Below are 22470 nucleotides of genomic sequence, written 5' to 3'. Positions count from 1 at the left end.
TAAGAGACATCATAGACCGCACCATATATAGTAAAGTACGATTACGACGTTCGGACACACCATTACGCTATGGTGTTCTGGGTGGCGTGAGTTGCGAAACTATTCTGCATTGTTTCAAATGTAGACCAAACTCGTAACTCAAATATTCTCCTCCACGATCAGATCATAGAAACTTTATTTTCTTGTTACGATGATTTTCCACTTCACTCTGAAATTCTTTGAACTTTTCAAATGTTTCAGACTTATGTTTCATTAAGTAGATATACCCATATCTGCTCAAATCATCTGTGAAGGTGAGAAAATAATGATACCCGCCACGAGCCTCAATATTCATTGGACCACATACATCAGTATGTATGATTTCCAATAAATTTGTTGCTCGCTCCATTGTTCCAGAGAACATCGTTTTAGTCATCTTGCCCATGAGGCATGGTTCGCAAGTACCAAGTGATTCATAATCAAGTGATTCCAGAAGTCCATCTGTATGGAGTTTCTTCATGCGCTTTACACCAATATGACCTAAACGGCAGTGCCACAAATAAGTTGCACCATCATTATCAACTCTGCATCTTTTGGCTTCAACATTACGAATATGTGTATCACTACTATCGAGATTTAACACAAATAGACCACTCTTCAAGGGTGCATGACCATAAAAGATATTACTCATATAAATAGAACAACCATTATTCTCCGATTTAAATGAATAACTATCTCGCATCAAACAAGATCCAGATATAATGTTCATGCTTAACGTTGGCACCAAATAACAATTATTCAGGTCTAAAATTAATCCCGAAGGTAGATGTAGAGGTAGCGTGCCGATGGCGATCACATCGACTTTGGAACCATTTCCCACGTGCATTGTCACCTCGTCCTTAACCAATCTTCGCTCAATCTGTAGTCCCTGTTCCGAGTTGCAAATATTAGCAACAGAACCAGTATCAAATACCCAGGTGCTACTGCGATCTCTAGTAAGGTACACATCAATAACATGTATATCACATATACCTTTGTTCACCTTGCCATCCTTCTTATCTGCCAAATACTTGGGGAAGTTCTGCTTCCAGTGACCAGTCTGTTTGCAGTAGAAGCACTCAGTCTTAGGCTTAGGCCCAGACTTAGGTTTCTTCTCCTGAGTAGCAACTTGTTGCCGTTCTTTTGAAGTTCCCCTTCTTCTTCCCTTTACCCTTTTTCTTGGAACTGGTGGTCTTGTTGATCATCAACACTTTATGCTACTTCTTGATCTCTACCTCCGTAGCCTTTAGCATTGCGAAGAGCTCGGGAATTGTCTTATCCATCCCTTGCATATTATTGTTCATCACGAAGCTCTTGTAGCTTGGTGGCAGTGATTGAAGAACTCTATCAATGACACTATCAATAGGAAGATTAACTCCCAGTTGAGTCAAGTGGTTATGGTACCCAGACATTCTGAGTATATGTTCACTGACAGAACTATTCTCCTCCATATTGCAGCTGTAGAACTTATTGGAGACTTCATATCTCTCAATCTGGGCATTTGCTTGAAATATTAACTTCAACTCCTGGAACATCTCATATGCTCCATGACGTTCAAAACGTCGTCGAAGTCCCGGTTCTAAGTCGTAAAGCATGGCACACTGAACTATCGAGTAGTCATCAGCTTTGCCCTGCCAGACGTTCTTAACGTCTTCAACAATATCTGCAGCAGGCCTGGCAGCCAGCGGTGCTTCCAGGACGTAATTCTTCTGTGCAGCAATGAGGATAATCCTCAAGTTATGGACCCAGTCCGTGTAATTGCTACCATCATCTTTCAACTTTGCTTTCTTAAGGAACGCATTAAAATTCAACGGAACAACAGCATGGGCCATCTATCTACAACAACATAGACAAGCAAAATACTATCAGGTACTAAGTTCATGATAAATTTAAGTTTAATTAATCATATTACTTTAAGAACTCCCACTTAGATAGACATCCCTCTAATCATCTAAGTGATCACATGATCCAAATCAACTAAACCATAACCGATCATCACGTGAAATGGAGTACTTTTCAATGGTGAACATCACTATGTTGATCATATATACTATATGATTCATGCTCGACCTTTCGGTCTCAGTGTTCCGAGGCCATATCTGCATATGCTAGGCTCGTCAAGTTTAACCCGAGTATTATGCGCAAAACTGGCTTGCACCCGTTGTATGAGAACGTTGAGCTTATCACACCCGATCATCACATGGTGTCTTGGCACGACGATCTTTTGCAACGGTGCATACTCAGGGAGAACACTTGTACCTTGAAATTTTCAGTGAGAGATCATCTTATAATGCTACCGTCAATCAAAGCAGAATAAGATGCATAAAGGATAAACATCACATGCAATCAATATAAGTGATATGATATGGTCATCATCATCATGTGCCTTTGATCTCCATCTCCAAAGCACCGCCATGATCACCATCGTAACCGGCGCGACACCTTGATCTCCATCGTAGCATCGTTGTCGTCTTGCCAACTATTGCTTCTACGACTATCGCTACCGCTTAGTGATAAAGTAAAGCAATTACATGGCGATTGTGTTTCATACAATAAAGCGACAACCATATGGCTCCTGCCAGTTGCTGATAACTCCGTTACAAACATGATCATCTCATACAATAAAATATAGCATCATGCCTTGACCACTGAAGGAAATATGCCCTAGAGGCAATAATAAAGTTATTATTTATTTCCTTATAATCATGATAAATGTTTATTATTCATGCTAGAATTGTATTTACCGGAAACATAATACATGTGTGAATACATAGACAAACAGAGTGTCACTAGTATGCCTCTACTTGACTAGCTCGTTAATCAAAGATGGTTATGTTTCCTAACCATGAACAATGAGTTGTTATTTGATTAACGAGGTCACATCATTAGTAGAATGATCTGATTGACATGACCCATTCCATTAGCTTAGCACCCGATCGTTTAGTATGTTGCTATTGCTTTCTTCATGACTTATACATGTTCCTATGACTATGAGATTATGCAACTCCTGTTTACCGGAGGAACACTTTGGGTACTACCAAACGTCACAACGTAACTGGGTGATTATAAAGGAGTACTACAGGTGTCTCCAATGGTCGATGTTGGGTTGGCGTATTTCGAGATTAGGATTTGTCACTCCGATTGTCGGAGAGGTATCTCTGGGCCCTCTCGGTAATACACATCACATAAGCCTTGCAAGCATTACAACTAATATGTTAGTTGTGAGATGATGTATTACGGAACGAGTAAAGAGACTTGTCGGTAACGAGATTGAACTAGGTATTGGATACCGACGATCGAATCTCGGGCAAGTAACATACCAATGACAAAGGGAACAACGTATGTTGTTATGCGGTCTGACCGATAAAGATCTTCGTAGAATATGTAGGAGCCAATATGGGCATCCAGGTCCCGCTATTGGTTATTGACCGGAGACATGTCTCGGTCATGTCTACATTGTTCTCGAACCCGTAGGGTCCGCACGCTTAAGGTTACGATGACAGTTATATTATGAGTTTATGCATTTTGATGTACCGAAGGTTGTTCGGAGTCCCGGATGTGATCACGGACATGACGAGGAGTCTCGAAATGGTCGAGACGTAAAGATTGATATATTGGAAGCCTATATTTGGATATCGGAAGTGTTCCGGGTGAAATCGGGATTTTACCGGAATACCGAGAGGGTTACCGGAACCCCCCGGGAGCTATTTGGGCCATAGTGGGCCTTAGTGGAAAAGAGAAGGGGCTGCCCGCCCCCCCCCCTTCCCCTAGTCCTATTAGGACTAGGAGAGGTGGCCGGCCCCCTCCTCCTCTTTTCCCCTCCGAGGAATCCTAGTTGGACTAGGATTGGAGGGGGAATCCTACTCCCAGAGGGAGTAGGACTCTCCTGCGCCTCCCCCCTTTGGCCGGCCAGCCTCCCCTCCTCTCCTCCTTTATATACGGAGGCAGGGGCACCTCTAAACACACAAGTTGACACAAGTTGATCCACGTGATCTATTCCTTAGCCGTGTGCGGTGCCCCCTGCCACCATATTCTTCGATAATACTGTAGCGGAGTTTAGGCGAAGCCCTGCTGCTGTAGTTCATCAAGATCGTCACCATGCCGTCGTGCTGACAGAACTCTTGCCTGACACTTTGCTGGATCGGAGTCCGGGGATCGTCATCGAGCTGAACGTGTGCTCGAACTCGGAGGTGCCGTAGTTTCGGTGCTTGATCGGTTGGATCGTGAAGACGTACGACTACTTCCTCTACGTCGTGCCATCGCTTCCGCAGTCGGTCTGCGTAGGGTACGTAGACAATACTCTCCCCCTCGTTGCTATGCATCACATGATCTTGCGTGTGCGTAGGAATTTTTTTGAAATTACTACGAAACCCAACAGTGGTATCCGAGCCTAGGTTATTTATGTTGATGTTATATGCACGAGTAGAACACAAGTGAGTTGTGGACGATACAAGTCATACTGCCTACCAGCATGTCATACTTTGGTTCGGCGGTATTGTTGGACGAGACGACCCGGACCAACCTTACGCGTACGCTTACGCGAGACCGGTTCCCTCGACGTGCTTTGCACAGAGATGGCTTGCGGGCGACTGCCTCTCCAACTTTAGTTGAACCAAGTATGGCTACGCCCGGTCCTTGCGAAGGTTAAAACGGAGTCTATTTGACAAACTATCGTTGTGGTTTTGATGCGTAGGTGAGATTGGTTCTTACTTAAGCCCGTAGCAGCCACGTAAAACATGCAACAACAAAGTAGAGGACGTCTAACTTGTTTTTGCAGGGCATGTTGTGATGTGATATGGTCAAGGCATGATGCTGAATTTTATTGTATGAGATGATCATGTTTTGTAGCCGAGTTATCGGCAACTGGCAGGAGCCATATGGTTGTCGCTTTATTGTATGCAATGCAATCGCGATGTAATGCTTTACTTTATTACTAAACGGTAGTGATAGTCGTGGAAGCATAAGATTGGCGAGACGACAACGATGCTACGATGGAGATCAAGGTGTCGCGCCGGTGACGATGGTGATCATGACGGTGCTTCGGAGATGGAGATCACAAGCACAAGATGATGATGGCCATATCATATCACTTATATTGATTGCATGTGATGTTTATCTTTTTATGCATCTTATCTTGCTTTGATTGACGGTAGCATTATAAGATGATCTCTCACTAAATTATCAAGAAGTGTTCTCCCTGAGTATGCACCGTTGCGAAAGTTCTTCGTGCTGAGACACCACGTGATGATCGGGTGTGATAGGCTCTACATTCAAATACAACGGGTGCAAAACAGTTGCGCACGCAGAATACTCAGGTTAAACTTGACGAGCCTAGCATATGCAGATATGGCCTCGGAACACGGAGACCGAAAGGTCGAGCGTGAATCATATAGTAGATATGATCAACATAATGATGTTCACCGATGAAACTACTCCATCTCACGTGATGATCGGACATGGTTTAGTTGATTTGGATCACGTGATCACTTAGAGGATTAGAGGGATGTCTATCTAAGTGGGAGTTCTTTAGTAATATGATTAATTGAACTTAAAATTTATCATGAACTTAGTCCCTGAAAGTATCTTGCTTGTTTATGTTGATTGTAGATAGATGGCTCGTGCTATTGTTCCGTTGAATTTTAATGCGTTCCTTGAGAAAGCAAAGTTGAAAGATGATGGTAACAATTACACGGACTGGGTCCGTAACTTGAGGATTATCCTCATTGCTGCACAGAAGAATTACGTCCTGGAAGCACCGCTGGGTGCCAGGCCTGCTGCTGGAGCAACACCAGATGTTATGAACGTCTGGCAGAGCAAAGCTGATGACTACTCGATAGTTCAGTGTGCCATGCTTTATGGCTTAGAATCGGGACTTCAACAACGTTTTGAACGTCATGGAGCATATGAGATGTTCCAGGAGTTGAAGTTAATATTTCAAGCAAATGCCCGAATTGAGAGATATGAAGTCTCCAATAAGTTCTATAGCTGCAAGATGGAGGAGAACAGTTCTGTCAGTGAGCATATACTCAAAATGTCTGGGTATAATAATCACTTGATTCAATTGGGAGTTAATCTTCCGGATGATTGCGTCATTGACAGAATTCTCCAATCACTGCCACCAAGCTACAAGAGCTTCGTGATGAACTATAATATGCAAGGGATGAACAAGACTATTCCCGAGCTCTTCGCAATGCTGAAAGCTGCGGAGGTAGAAATCAAAAAGGAGCATCAAGTGTTGATGGTTAACAAAACCACTAGTTTCAAGAAAAAGGGCAAAGGAAAGAAGAAAGGGAACTTCAAGAAGAACAGCAAACCAGTTGCTGCTCAAGAGAAGAAACCCAAGTCTGGACCTAAGCCTGAAACTGAGTGCTTCTACTGCAAGCAGACTGGTCACTGGAAGCGGAACTGCCCCAAGTATTTGGCGGATAAGAAGGATGGCAAGGTGAACAAAGGTATATGTGATATACATGTTATTGATGTGTACCTTACCAATGCTCGCAGTAGCACCTGGGTATTTGATACTGGTTCTGTTGCTAATATTTGCAACTCAAAACAGGGGCTACGGATTAAGCGAAGATTGGCTAAGGACGAGGTGACGATGCGTGTGGGAAACGGTTCCAAAGTCGATGTGATCGCAGTCGGCACACTACCTCTACATCTACCTTCGGGATTAATATTAGACCTAAATAATTGTTATTTGGTGCCAGCGTTGAGCATGAACATTATATCTGGATCTTGTTTAATGCGAGACGGTTATTCATTTAAATAAGAGAATAATGGTTGTTCTATTTATATGAGTAATATCTTTTATGGTCATGCACCCTTGAAGAGTGGTCTATTCTTATTGAATCTCGATAGTAGTAATACACATATTCATAATGTTGAAACCAAAAGATGCAGAGTTGATAATGAAAGTGCAACTTATTTGTGGCACTGTCGTTTAGGTCATATAGGTATAAAGCGCATGAAGAAACTCCATGCTGATGGACTTTTGGAACCACTTGATTATGAATCACTTGGTACTTGCGAACCGTGCCTCATGGGCAAGATGACTAAAACACCGTTCTCCGGTACTATGGAGAGAGCAACAGATTTGTTGGAAATCATACATACCGATGTATGTGGTCCAATGAATATTGAGGCTCGAGGCGGATATCGTTATTTTCTCACCTTCACAGATGATTTGAGCTGATATGGATATATCTACTTAATGAAGCATAAGTCTGAAACATTTGAAAAGTTCAAAGAATTTCAGAGTGAAGTTGAAAATCATCGTAACAAGAAAATAAAGTTTCTACGATCTGATCGTGGAGGAGAATATTTGAATTACGAGTTTGGTGTACATTTGAAAAACTGTGGAATAGTTTCACAACTCACGCCACCCGGAACACCACAACGCAATGGTGTGTCCGAACGTCGTAATCGTACTTTACTAGATATGGTGCGATCTATAATGTCTCTTTCAGATTTACCGCTATCATTTTGGGGTTGTGCTTTAGAGACGGCCGCATTCACGTTAACTAGGGCACCATCAAAATCTGTTGAGACGACGCCTTATGAACTGTGGTTTGGCAAGAAACCAAAGTTGTCGTTTCTTAAAGTTTGGGGCTGCGATGCTTATGTGAAAAAGCTTCAACCTGATAAGCTCGAACCCAAATCGGAGAAATGTGTCTTCATAGGATACCCAAAGGAAACTGTTGGGTACACCTTCTATCACAGATCCGAAGGCAAGACATTCGTTGCTAAGAATGGATCATTTCTAGAGAAGGAGTTTCTCTCGAAAGAAGTGAGTGGGAGAAAAGTAGAACTTGACGAGGTAACTGTACCTGCTCCCTTACTGGAGAGTAGTTCATCACAGAAAACTGTTTCAGTGACACCTACACCAGTTAGTGAGGAAGCCAATGATAATGATCATGAAACTTCAGATCAAGATACTACTGAACCACGTAGATCAACCAGAGTAAGATCCGCGCCAGAGTGGTACGGTAATCCTGTTCTGGAAGTCATGCTACTAGATCATGATGAACCTACGAACTATGAAGAAGCGATGGTGAGCCCAGATTCCGCAAAGTGGCTTGAAGCCATGAAATCTGAGATGGGATCCATGTATGAGAACAAAGTATGGACTTTGGTTGACTTGCCCGATGATCGGCAAGCAATTGAGAATAAATGGATCTTTAAGAAGAAGACTGACGCTGATGGTAATATTACTGTCTACAAAGCTCGACTTGTCACAAAAGGTTTTCGGCAAGTTCAAGGGATTGACTACGATGAGACCTTCTCACCCGTAGCGATGCTTAAGTCCGTCCGAATCATGTTAGCAATTGCCGCATTTTATGATTATGAAATTTGGCAGATGGATGTCAAAACTGCATTCCTGAATGGATTTCTGGAAGAAGAGTTGTATATGATGCAACCGTAAGGTTTTGTCGATCCAAAGGGAGCTAGCAAAGTGTGCAAGCTCCAGCGGTCCATTTATGGACTGGTGCAAGCCTCTCGGAGTTGGAATAAACGTTTTGATAGTGTGATCAAAGCATTTGGTTTTATACAGACTTTCGGAGAAGCCTGTATTTACAAGAAAGTGAGTGGGAGCTCTGTAGCATTTCTGATATTATATGTGGATGACATATTACTGATTGGAAATGATATAGAATTTCTGGATAGCATAAAGGGATACTTGAATAAAAGTTTTTCAATGAAAGACCTCGGTGAAGCTGCTTACATATTAGGCATTAAGATCTATAGAGATAGATCAAAATGTTTAATTGGACTTTCACAAAGCACATACCTTGACAAAATTTTGAAGAAGTTCAAAATGGATCAAGCGAAGAAAGGGTTCTTGCCTGTGTTACAAGGTGTGAAATTGAGTAAGACTCAATGCCCGACCACTGCAGAAGATAGAGAGAATATGAAAGATGTTCCCTATGCATCAGCCATACGATCTATCATGTATGCAATGCTGTGTACCAGACCTGATGTATGCCTTGCTATAAGTTTAGCAGGGAGGTACCAAAGTAATCCAGGAGTGGATCACTGGACAGCGGTCAAGAACATCCTGAAATACCTGAAAAGGACTAAGGATATGTTTCTCGTATATGGAGGTGACAAAGAGCTCATCGTAAAAGGTTACGTTGATGCAAGCTTTGACACTGATCCGGACGATTCTAAATCGCAAACCGGATACGTATTTACATTAAACGGTGGAGCTGTCAGTTGGTGCAGTTCTAAACAAAGCGTCGTAGCGGGATCTACATGTGAAGCGGAATACATAGCTGCTTCGGAAGCAGCAAATGAAGGAGTCTGGATGAAGGAGTTCATATCCGATCTAGGTGTCATACCTAGCGCATCGGGTCCAATGAAAATCTTTTGTGATAATACTGGTGCAATTGCCTTGGCAAAGGAATCCAGATTTCACAAAAGGACCAAACACATCAAGAGACGCTTCAACTCCATCTGGGATCTAGTCCAGGTGGGAGACATAGAGATTTGCAAGATACATACGGATCTGAATGTTGCAGACCCGTTGACTAAGCCTCTTCCACGAGCAAAACATGATCAGCACCAAGGCTCCATGGGTGTTAGAATCATTACAGTGTAATCTAGATTATTGACTCTAGTGCAAGTGGGAGACTGAAGGAAATATGCCCTAGAGGCAATAATAAAGTTATTATTTATTTCCTTATAATCATGATAAATGTTTATTATTCATGCTAGAATTGTATTTACCGGAAACATAATACATGTGCGAATACATAGACAAACAAAGTGTCACTAGTATGCCTCTACTTGACTAGCTCGTTAATCAAAGATGGTTATGTTTCCTAACCATGAACAATGAGTTGTTATTTGATTAACGAGGTCACATCATTAGTAGAATGATCTGATTGACATGACCCATTCCATTAGCTTAGCACCCGATCGTTTAGTATGTTGCTATTGCTTTCTTCATGACTTATACATGTTCCTATGACTATGAGATTATGCAACTCCCGTTTACCGGAGGAACACTTTGGGTACTACCAAACGTCACAACGTAACTGGGTGATTATAAAGGAGTACTACAGGTGTCTCCAATGGTCGATGTTGGGTTGGCGTATTTCGAGATTAGGATTTGTCACTCCGATTGTCGGAGAGGTATCTCTGGGCCCTCTCGGTAATACACATCACATAAGCCTCGTATGGCAGGCCCCATGAGGAGTCCTACTCCCACCGGGATTAGGACTCCCCCTTCCAAGTAGGAGTAGGAGTAGGAGAGGAAGGGAGTGAAGAAGAGAAGGAAAGGGGGGCACCGCCCCCCTCCTTGTCCAATTCGGACTAGAGGGGGAGGGGGCACGCGGCTGCCCTGGCCGCCCCTCCTCTTCTCCCATTAGGGCCCATTAGGCCCAATATACTCCCCGGGGGGTTCCAGTAACCCCCCGGTACTCCGGTATATGTCCAAAACCTCCCGAAACACTTCCGGTGTCCGAACATAGTCGTCCAATATATCGATCTTTATGGCTCGACCATTTCAAGACTCCTCGTCATGTCTGTGATCATATTCGGGACTCTAAACTACCTTCGGTACATCAAAACACAAAAACTCATAATACCGATGGTCACAGAACTTTAAGCGCGCGGACCCTACGGGTTCGAGAACTATGTAGACATGACCGAGACACGTCTCCGGTCAATAACCAATAGCGAAACCTGGATGCTCATATTGGTTCCTACATATTCTACGAAGATCTTTATCGGTCAAACCGCATAACAACATACGTTGTTCCCTTTATCATCGGTATGTTACCTGACCGAGATTCGATCGTCGGTATCTCAATACCTAGTTCAATCTCATTACCGGTAAGACTCTTTACTCGTTCCGTAATGCATCATCCCGTAACTAACTCAGTAGTCACATTGCTTGCAAGGCTTATAGTGATGTGCATTACTGAGAGGGCCCAAAGATACCTCTCCGACAATCGGAGTGACAAATCCTATTCTCAATCTATGCCAACTCAACGAACACCATCGGAGACACCTGTAGAGCACCTTTATAATCACCCAGTTACTTTGTGACGTTTGGTAGCACACAAAGTGTTCTTCTGGTAATCGGTAGTTGCATAATCTCATAGTCATAGGAAGATATATAAGTCATGAAGAAAGCAATAGCAGTAAACTAAACGATCAAGTGCTAAGCTAACGGAATTTGTCATGTCAATCACATCATTCTCCTAATAATGTGATCCCGTTGATCAAATGACAACTCATGTCTATGGCTAGGAAACTCAACCATCTTTGATCAACAAGCTAGTCAAGTAGAGGCATACTAGTGACACTATGTTTGTCTATGTATTCACACATGTATGTTTCTGGTTAATACAATTCTAGCATGAATAATAAACATTTATCATGATATGAGGAAATAAATAATAACTTTATTATTACCTCTAGGGCATATTTCCTTTAGTTTAAGAGGAAGCTTAGGCCCGATGGTACTATTCAGAAGTACAAGGCTAGGCTTGTGGCCAAGGGTTATACCCAAAAAGAAGAAGAGGATTTCTTCGACACTTACTCACCTGCGGCTAGGCTGACAACCATTCAAGTGTTACTCACTTTGGCTGCCTCGCATGGTCTTCTCATTCATCAGATGGACATTAAGATGACTTTCCTTAATGGAGAGCTAGACGAGGAAATTTACATGCAACAACCAGATTGCTTTGTAGTAAATGGTCAGGAAAGAAAGGTGTGTAAGCTAGTGAAATCTTTGTATGGCCTGAAACAAGCGCCTAAGCAATGACATGAGAAGTTTAATACAACTTTGACATTTGCTGGCTTTGTTGTTAACGAAGCTGACAAATGTGTATACTATCGCTATGGTGGGGGCGAAGGAGTTATACTTTGTCTGAATGTCGATGACATACTGATATTTGGGACCCACCTCAAAGTCATTGAGGAGGTCAAGGATTTTATATCTCATAACGTTGTGATGCAATACCTGGGCGTGGATGATGTTATCTTTAACATCAAGCTATTGAGAAATACTGAGGGTGGAATTACACTTTTGCAATCCCACTATGTTGAGAAGATTTTGAGTCGTTTTGGATACTCGGACTGCAAACCTCCTGCAACACCATGATCCCAGTGTGCAGATTCGAAAGTTCGAAGGCACGACTATAGATCAATTGAGATATTCTCAAGTGGTTGGTTCACTGATGTACCTGATACGTCTCTGTCGTATCTACTTTTCCAAACACTTTTGCCCTTGTTTTGGACTCTAACTAGTATGATTTGAATGGAACTAACCCGGACTGACGTTGTTTTCAGCAGAATTGCCATGGTGTTGTTTTATGTGCAGAAAACAAATATTCTCGGAATGACCTGAAACTCCACGGAACATCTTAGAAAAAAAATAAAAAATCCTCGCCAAAGATGAAGACCAGGGGCCCACACCCTTCTCACGAGGGTGGGGGGCGCCCCCCCTAGGGCGCGCCCCCTACCTCGTGGGCCCCCTGGATGCCCTCCGACGTCAACTCCAACTCTATATATTTGCTTTCGGAGAGAAAAAAATCAAAGAAAAGAAATCATCGTGTTTTACGACACGAAGCCACCGCCAAGCCCTAAAACCTCTCGAGAGGGCTGATCTGGAGTCCGTTCGGGGCTCTGGAGAGGGGGATTCGTCGCCGTCGTCATCATCAACCATCCTCCATCACCAATTTCATGATGCTCACCGCCGTGCGTGAGTAATTCCATCATAGGCTTGCTGGACAGTGATGGGTTGGATGAGATTTATCATGTAATCGAGTTAGTTTTGTTAGGGTTTGATCCCTAGTATCCATTATGTTCTGAGATTGATGTTGCTATGACTTTGCTATGCTTAATGCTTGTCACTAGGGCCCGAGTGCCATGATTTCAAATCTGAACCTATTATGTTTTCATGAATATATGTGAGTTCTTAATCTTATCTTGCAAGTCTATAGTCACCTACTATGTGTTATGATCCGGCAACCCCGAAGTGACAATAATCAGGACCACTCCCGGTGATGACCATAGTCTGAGGAGTTCATGTATTCACTATGTGCTAATGCTTTGTTACGGTTCTCTATTAAAAGGAGGCCTTAATATCCCTTAGTTTCCAATAGGACCCCGCTGCCATGGGCGGGTAGGACAAAAGATGTCATGCAAGTTCTTTTCCATAAGCACGTATGACTATATACGGAATACATGCCTACATTACATTAATGAATTGGAGATAGTTCTGTGTCACCCTATGTTATGACTGTTACATGATGAACCGCATCCGGCATAATTATCCATCACTGATCCGGTGCCTACGAGTTTTCCATATACTGGTTCTTGCTTATTTACTTTCCCGCTGCTACTGTTACAATCACTACAAAATACCAAAAACATTACTTTTGCTGTCTTTACTTTTGTTGCCGCTACCACCACTATCATATTACTTTGCTACTAAACACTTTGCTGCAAATACTAAGTTTCCAGGTGTGGTTGAATTGACAACTCAGCTGCTAATACTTGAGAATATTCTTTGGCTCCCCTTGTGTCGAATAAATAAATTTGGGTTGAATACTCTACCCTTGAAAGTTGTTGCGATCCCCTATACTTGTGGGTTATCAAGACCAATTTCTAGCGCCGTTGCTGGGGAACATAGCTCTATTCTTTGAGTCACTTGGGATTTATATCTGCTGGACACTATGAAGAACTTGAGAGATCCAAAAACCAAGATCTATCCCTCAACTACGAGGGGAGGTAAGGAACTGCCATCTAGCTCTGCACTTGATTCACCTTCTGTTATGAGTAAGTTTGCGACACCTACACCTGCTTCTGCTATTCGTTCTGATATGTCGCATGTTATTGATGATGCCACTTCTGCTATGCATGATACTTATGATGAAACTGCTTCTATGCCTGATACTACTGTGCCCCTTGGTGAATTTCTTGATGAACAAATTGCTAGGGCTAGAGAAAAAGAAATTATTGAATCTGAATACGATGATGATAGTGATGATGAAAATATGCCTGTTATTCCTGAGGGCTATCTTTTTGATATGGAATCTTCTGCCGCTATTTTAGCTTGCAAAGATAGATATGAGCTTAAGAGGTTATTAATTAAATGGAACAAAGAATCACTTAGAGATAAAATGAAACCCGACCCTGCTTTTGCTACTTCACCTATTTGTGTTCCTGATAAGGATTATGAATTCTCTGTTGATCCTCATATAATTACTCTGGTTGAATCTGATCCGTTTTATGGCTATGAATCTGAAACTGTTGTGGCACATCTTACTAAGTTAAATGATATAGCTGCCCTGTTTACTAATGATGAGAGATCGCGTTACTTTTATATACTCAAAATATTTCCTTTCTCATTAAAGGGTGATGCTAAGATATGGTTTAATTCTCTTGATCCTGGTTGTGTGCGTAGTCCCCAGGATATGATTTATTACTTCTCTGCTAAATATTTCCCTGCTCATAAGAAACAAGCTGCTTTGAGGGAAATATATAACTTCGTGCAAATTAAAGAAGAGAGTCTCCCACAAGCTTGGGGGAGGCTTCTCAAGTTACTTAATGCTTTGCCTGATCATCCTCTTAAGAAAGCTGAAATACTTGATATCTTTTATAATGGACTAACTGATGCTTCCATAGATTACCTGGATAGTTGTGCTGGTTCTCTTTTCAAGGAAAGAACACCGGATGAAGCTGAAATTCTATTGAATAATATGTTGACAAATGAAAATAATTGGGCACCTCCTGAGCCACCTCCTGCTCCAATTACTGAGCCTATTCTTAAACCAACTCCGAAGAAGAGAGGTGTTCTACTTCTCAGTCCCGAAGATATGCAAGAGGCAAAGAAATCTATGAAAGAAAAAGGTATTAAAGCTGAAGACGTTAAGAATTTACCTCCTATTGAAGAAATACATGGTCTTAATTCACCGCCTGTTGAAGAAACATATGATCTTAATTCTTTATTTATTGAAGAACCTCCTGATCCCGATATCCCGACACAGGTAGTAAAGGTAAATTATCTCTATAGATATGATAAAGCTGAAGTCCCTCCTACTAAAATTGCTAGTCAGTGCTTGGATGAGTTTGATAACTTTATGTTTAAGCAAGACGACTTCAATGCTTATTTTGGTAGACAATTAAAAGAAAATGCTTATATGATTAGACGCTTGGGTGATTATATGGCTGATATTAAAGGTGAACTTAAACTTGTTAGCAAACATGCTTCTATGGTTACCACTCAAGTAGAACAAGTACTTAAGGCTCAAAAAGAAGTGCTTGATGAAATGAATAGTAAGAAAAATGATTATGCTGTTAGAGTGGCTACTAGAACTGGTAGAATGACTCAGGAACCTTTGTATCCTGAAGGCCACCCTAAGAGAATCGAGCAAGATTCTCAAAGAAATAATATTGATGTTCCTAGTTCTTCTAAAAAGAAGAAGAAGAAAAATGATAGAACTGTGCAAACTTCTAGTGAACCTATTGCTGAACCACCTGATAATCCAAATGATATTTCTATGTCTGATGCTGAAACACAATCTGGTAATGAACATGAACCTAGTGAAAATATTAATGATGATGTTCATGATGATGCTCAACCTAGTAATGATAATGATGTAGAAATTGAACCTGCTGTTGATCTTGATAACCCACAATCAAAGAATCAACGTTATGATAAAAGAGACTTTGTTGCTAGGAAACATGGTAAAGAAAGGGAACCTTGGGTTCAGAAACCCATGCCTTTTCCTCCGAAACCATCCAAGAAAAAGGATGATGAGGATTTTGAGCGCTTTGCTGAAATGATTAGGCCTATCTTTTTGCGTATGAGATTAACTGATGTGCTCAAAACAAATCCTTATGCTAAATATATGAAGGATATCATTACTAATAAAAGAAAGATACCGGAAGCTGAAATTTCCACCATGCTTGCTAATTATACTTTTAAGGGTGGAATACCAAAGAAACTTGGAGACCCCGGAGTACCTACTATACCTTGCTCCATTAAAAGAAATTATATTAAAACTGCTTTATGTGATCTTGGAGCCGGTGTTAGTGTTATGCCTCTCTCTTTATATCGTAGACTTGACTTGAATAAGCTGACACCTACTGAAATATCTTTGCAAATGGCTGATAAATCAACTGCTATACCTGTCGGTATCTGTGAGGATGTGCCTGTTGTGGTTGCAAACGTTACTATTTTAACGGACTTTGTTATACTTGATATTCCCGAGGATGATAGTATGTCTATTATTCTTGGAAGACCTTTTCTTAATACTGCAGGGGCTGTTATTGATTGCAACAAAGGCAATGTCACTTTTCATGTTAATGGTAATGAGCATACGGTACACTTTTCGAGGAAACAACCTCAAGTTCATAGTATCAACTCTATTGGAAAAATTCCATCGATTATATTTGGAGGTTTTGAATTTCCTCTTCCTACTGTCAAGAAGAAATATGATATTCTTATTATTGGGGATGTGCATATCCCCGTTGAGGTAACTTAGTGTTATTCGAAATTTCTCCGGTTTCATGATTATTGGAATGAGTTTGTTAACAAGACTTGATCAACCTTGTTAGTGGATTCTTTTTGATGAGCATGAGATGGATGAAACTAGAAGCACAAACTTCTGTACCCCACTTTTGCTTTCTATTATTTAGATTAAATAAAGTAAAAATAGTATTTTTCTGTCTGTTTCCTGACTTATCCGTGCAATATAAAAATATCCCGAAAATAAAAGTCCTCAGAATGCCATGCCAATTTAATATGATTTTTTCGGGAATATTTGAGGATTTACTGTGCAAAAATTACTGCGGGAGGAGCTGCCACCTGGCCATGAGGGTGGTGGGCGCGCCCCCTGCCTCGTGGGCCCACGGTGCCCCTCCTCCACTTATCCTAGCACCCATCTTCTTCCTCTGTCTCACACAAACCCGAAAAACCAACTCAAGCACGAGTTCCAGCCATTTTTGCTGTGATTTTCGATCTCCTTGCTCAAAGCACCTCTCGCAAAACTGCTTGGGGAGATTGTTCTTTGGTATGTGACTCCTTCATTAGTTTTTGTTATAGTGCTTTATTCTTTGCAAATTTGTGTTGCATAGGTGACCATGTTCTTGAGCTTGCATGTCAAATTTATATGGTTCCAAGTAGTTCTAATGCTTGATATAGGCTCTAGGCACTTGTAGGAGTAGTTGCTATCAATATTATTGAAGTTGGTTCATTTTATTTTGAAGTCACTAAAAATTTCAGAATTTTTCAGAGAAAAACAATATGCTTAGGAAGATGTTCCAAGGTGGTTCCTCTAAGAAGTAAGGACCCAGGATTGCTATGCGCGATGCTGACGAGGATCCACCAAGAGACGCTCCAGTACGGCCTTGCGAATGGCCGTCGGAAAATTTTATGGACCGTCCGGGAATTAAAGAAGAATTCAAAGCATATTTGTGCAATGCCGGTCTTGAGGATTTTGAGGCTAACAAATGCCCCCAGTATCATGATCTCACAAGTTCATTTGTGAGGAGGTTTGAGTATTCATCTTCACGTAATTGTCCTTCAGTCATGTTTGATCTCTATGACAAATCTTATAGCATGGACTTAGAGGATTTCACTTCTGCTTGCAAACTTCCATCATGGGGTAGTGTTAGGGATCCCCCTAAATCTGAATTTAGAAACTTTCTTGCTAGTATAACTGTGGGGGAATCTAGAGATATAACGCAGGCTACCATAGGGAGCATTCACTTTCCTGCTATACATTATTTTGCTCTCTTCATCGGTAGATGCATAAATGCTAAGGATGAAGCATGTCACATGTGTGTCCCTGATCTTAGCATTCTTAGGAGTGCTGTGTTAGGAGACCAATCTTATCATATGGGAGCCATTGTAGCTCGTAGGTTGCATCATAATAGACATAATGGAGATTTCTTTGGAGGAATTTATGCAACCCGCTTAGCTCATTTTCTTGAGATAGACATTCGTGAGGGTGATATGGAGTTGCCTCCTGCATATTTAGATTATGACTCTATGGCTTCGCACCAGTTTGTCGAGAGGCCTGAATCACCTCTCTTATATCGTTTAATTTTTGATAAATGACGTGTTTTCCGTATTACTCTCCCTGCTCCTGCCTTCTTTGATTCACAGACAAAAGAAGATATGTTATTACCAGAGAGGAGGCAGAAGAGTACGAGAGGAGAGCGGAGGCAGCTCGACTCCACGCTGCAGCTCAGCAGGCGATAACCGCTGCACATCAGTATGATCCCAACTATTCTTCCTCATCACAGTACGACCCCAACAACTATTATTATGGATATCCGCCAGGCCAGCCGTGGCCATAGACCAACTTAGGCCAAAAGCCTAAGCTTGGGGGAGTACGTATTTCTCACCGACATTACATTTATGTTCACACACACTCATTGCTAGATGTCGGTGCTCATACTTTTTCACTGTAATATCCATGCTAGTTTATTTTCTTTTTCCTGCTTTCTTCTTGTGTGTTTGTTAAACCTTAAGAAAAACCAAAAAAATTAGTAGTAGTTTATTTTTCTGCTGTAGTAGTAATAATTAAAAAGAAAACCCAAAAATATTTCCCGTTCTTCTTTTGCTTGTTGGGAGCTTTCCCGTGTAAATAGTTTTATTTCTTTTCTTTTCTTTGGGGGTCAGTAGGAGAAGACCATAATTAAATTGTTGAAGTGGCTCTTATATGCATTATTGTTGATTTAACCAAGAGCCCATATTGCCTTGTCTTCTCCTGTTTATTGAATGCTCGCAGATTCCAGCTTAGTCCAATGCACGTACACTCTTATTATTATTCACACCGTTCGGTCGTGCAAGTGAAAGGCAATTATGATGATATATGATGGACTGACTGAGATGAGAAAAGCTGGTATGAACTCGACCTCTTTTGTTTTTGTAAATATGATGAGTCCCTCGTTCTTGATTCAGCTTATTATGAATAAACATGTTTGCAATGACAATTAGAGATCATAGTTGCTTGTGCCATGCTTGATTAGCTATGAGTTATAATGGTTTACCTTGTGTGCCAACATGCTATTGAGATGATTATGATGTGGTATGATGGGGTGGTATCCTCCTTTGAATGATTTAAGTGACTTGACTTGGCACATGTTCACGCATGTAGTTGAAACAAAATCAACATAGCCTTCACGATATTTATGTTCATGGTGGATTATATCCTACTCATGCTTGCATCCAATGTTTATTAATTTTAATGCATGTACATGGCTGTTGTCGCTCTCTAGTTGGTCGCTTCCCAGTCTTTTGCTAGCCTTCACTTGTACTAAGCGGGAATACTGCTTGTGCATCCAATCCCTTAAACCCCAAAGTTATTCCAGATGAGTCCACCATACCTTCCTATATGCGGTATCTACCTGCCGTTCCAAGTAAATTTGTATGTGCCAAACTCTAAACCTTCAAATAAACATTCTGTTTTGTATGCTCGAATAGCTCATGTATCAACCAAGGCTGTCCTTATCTTCCGTGTTAGGCGGGTTATTCTCAAGAGGAGTGGACTCCGCTCCTCACTCACGAGAAAATGGCTGGTCACCGGGATGCCCAGTCCCATGCTTTATGCAAACTAAATCAAAATTAATTGCAAACAAAACTCCCCCTGGGACCTGATGTATGTTGGAGGCACTCGTTGTTTCGAGCAAGCCATGGATTGATGCTTGTTGGTGGAGGGGGAGTATAAACTTTACCATTCTGTTTGGGAACCGCCTATAATGTGTTTAGCATGGAAGATATCGCCATCTCTTAGTTGTTACGTTGACAATGAAAGTATACCGCTCAAAATACAATTTATCTCTATTTCAAAACCGAGCTCTGGCACCTCTACAAATCCCTGCTTCCCTCTGCGAAGGGCCTATCCATTTACTTTTATGTTGAGTCATCACCCTCTTATTAAAAAGCACTAGCTGGAGAGCACAGCTGTCATTTGCATTCATCACTGTTAATTTATATTGGGTATGACTATGATTGGATCTCTTTTACCATGAATTACAATGTCTAGTCAGTCCTTGATCTTTAAAGGTGCTCTGCATTTATGTTTTGCGGTCTCAGAAAGGGCTAGCGAGATACCATCTTGTTATATCATATTATGATTGTTTTGAGAAAGTGTTGTCATCCGAGATTTATTATTATGACTTGCTAGTTGATTATGCTATTGATATGAGTAATTATGAGACCTGAGAATTATTGCAAATGTGGTTAGTTATGATCTATGCTGAAAACTTGAATGCTGGCTTGACATAGTTACAACAACAAGAGCAAACAGAGTTTGTAAAAGTTTTTCTTTCTTTCTTTCAGTTTGTCAACTGAATTGCTTGAGGACAAGCAAGGGTTTAAGCTTGGGGGAGTTGATACGTCTCCGTCGTATCTACTTTTCCAAACACTTTTGCCCTTGTTTTGGACTCTAACTTGTATGATTTGAATGGAACTAACCCGGACTGACGCTGTTTTCAGCAGAATTGCCATGGTGTTGTTTTATGTGCAGAAAACAAATATTCTCGGAATGACCTGAAACTCCACGGAACATCTTAGAAAAAATAATAAAAAATCCTCGCCAAAGATGAAGACCAGGGGGCCCACACCCTTCTCACGAGGGTGGGGGGCGCCCCCCTAGGGCGCGCCCCCTACCTCGTGGGCCCCCTGGATGCCCTCCGACGCCAACTCCAACTCTATATATTTGCTTTCGGAGAGAAAAAATCAGAGAGAAGAAATCATCGCGTTTTACGATACGGAGCCGCCGCCAAGCCCTAAAACCTCTCGGGAGGGCTGATCTGGAGTCCGTTCGGGGCTCCGGAGAGGGGGATTCGTCGCCGTCGTCATCATCAACCATCCTCCATCACCAATTTCATGATGCTCACCGCCGTGCGTGAGTAATTCCATCGTAGGCTTGCTGGACGGTGATGGGTTGGATGAGATTTATCATGTAATCGAGTTAGTTTTGTTAGGGTTTGATCCCTAGTATCCATTATGTTCTGAGATTGATGTTGCTATGACTTTGCTATGCTTAATGCTTGTCACTAGGGCCCGAGTGCCATGATTTCAGATCTGAACCTATTATGTTTTCATGAATATATGTGAGTTCTTGATCCTATCTTGCAAGTCTATAGTCACCTACTATGTGTTATGATCCGGCAACCCCGAAGTGACAATAATCGGGACCACTCCCGGTGATGACCATAGTTTGAGGAGTTCATGTATTCACTATGTGCTAATGCTTTGTTCCGGTTCTCTATTAAAAGGAGGCCTTAATATCCCTTAGTTTCCAATAGGACCCCGCTGCCACGGGAGGGTAGGACAAAAGATGTCATGCAAGTTCTTTTCCATAAGCATGTATGACTATATACGGAATACATGCCTACATTACATTGATGAATTGGAGCTAGTTCTGTGTCACCCTATGTTATGACTGTTACATGATGAACCGCATCCGACATAATTATCCATCACTGATCCGGTGCCTACGAGTTTTCCATATACTGCTTCTCGCTTATTTACTTTCCCGCTGCTACTGTTAGAATCACTACAAAATACCAAAAACATTATTTTTGCTGTCTTTACTTTTTTTGCCGCTACCACCACTATCATATTACTTTGCTACTAAACACTTTGATGCAGATACTAAGTTTCCAGGTGTGGTTGAATTGACAACTCAACTGCTAATACTTGAGAATATTCTTTGGCCCCCCTTGTGTCGAATCAATAAATTTGGGTTGAATACTCTACCCTTGAAAGCTGTTGCGATCCCCTATACTTGTGGGTTATCAGTACCTAGCTTGTGCTACTCGTCCTGACATCTCATTTGCTGTGTGCAAACTGAGCCAGTTTGTTTCCAATCCGGGAGATGTGCATTGGCATGCTGTTGAGTGAGTGATGCATTACTTGCAAGGTATTGTGAACTACGGAATTCACTATTCTGGGTACCCGACGGTACTTGAGGGATATAGTGACTCAAATTGGATATCTGATGCTGATGAGATGAAAGCCACAAGTGGATATGTCTTCACACTTGGTGGTGGTGCTGTTTCCTGGAAGTCTTGCAAGCAGACGATCTTACCGAGATCAACTATGGAAGCAAAACTCACAACATTAGACACATCATGCGTCGAAGCAGAATGGCTTCGAGAGCTTTTGATGGATTTGCCGGTGGTTGATAAACTAGTCCCGGCTGTCCTTACGAACTGTGACAATCAAACTGTGATTGCCAAGGCTAAGAGTTCAAAGGACAATATGAAATCCACAAAGCACACAAGAAGAAGATTGAAATCTGTCAGAAAATCAAGAAACTCTGGAGTGATAGCATTGGATTATATCCAGACTGCTAAAAATCTGGCAGACCCTTTTATGAAAGGGCTATCACGGATTATGATCGAAAATGCATCAAGGGAGATGTGCATGAGACCCACGTAAGTTGCCATGGGGGTAACCCAACCTATGTGGTCGGA

The sequence above is a fragment of the Triticum aestivum genome, chromosome 7A, assembly GCF_018294505.1.
Source record: "Triticum aestivum cultivar Chinese Spring chromosome 7A, IWGSC CS RefSeq v2.1, whole genome shotgun sequence".
In the NCBI taxonomy this organism is placed as follows: domain Eukaryota; kingdom Viridiplantae; phylum Streptophyta; class Magnoliopsida; order Poales; family Poaceae; genus Triticum; species Triticum aestivum.
This window is presented reverse-complemented; position numbering follows the sequence as displayed.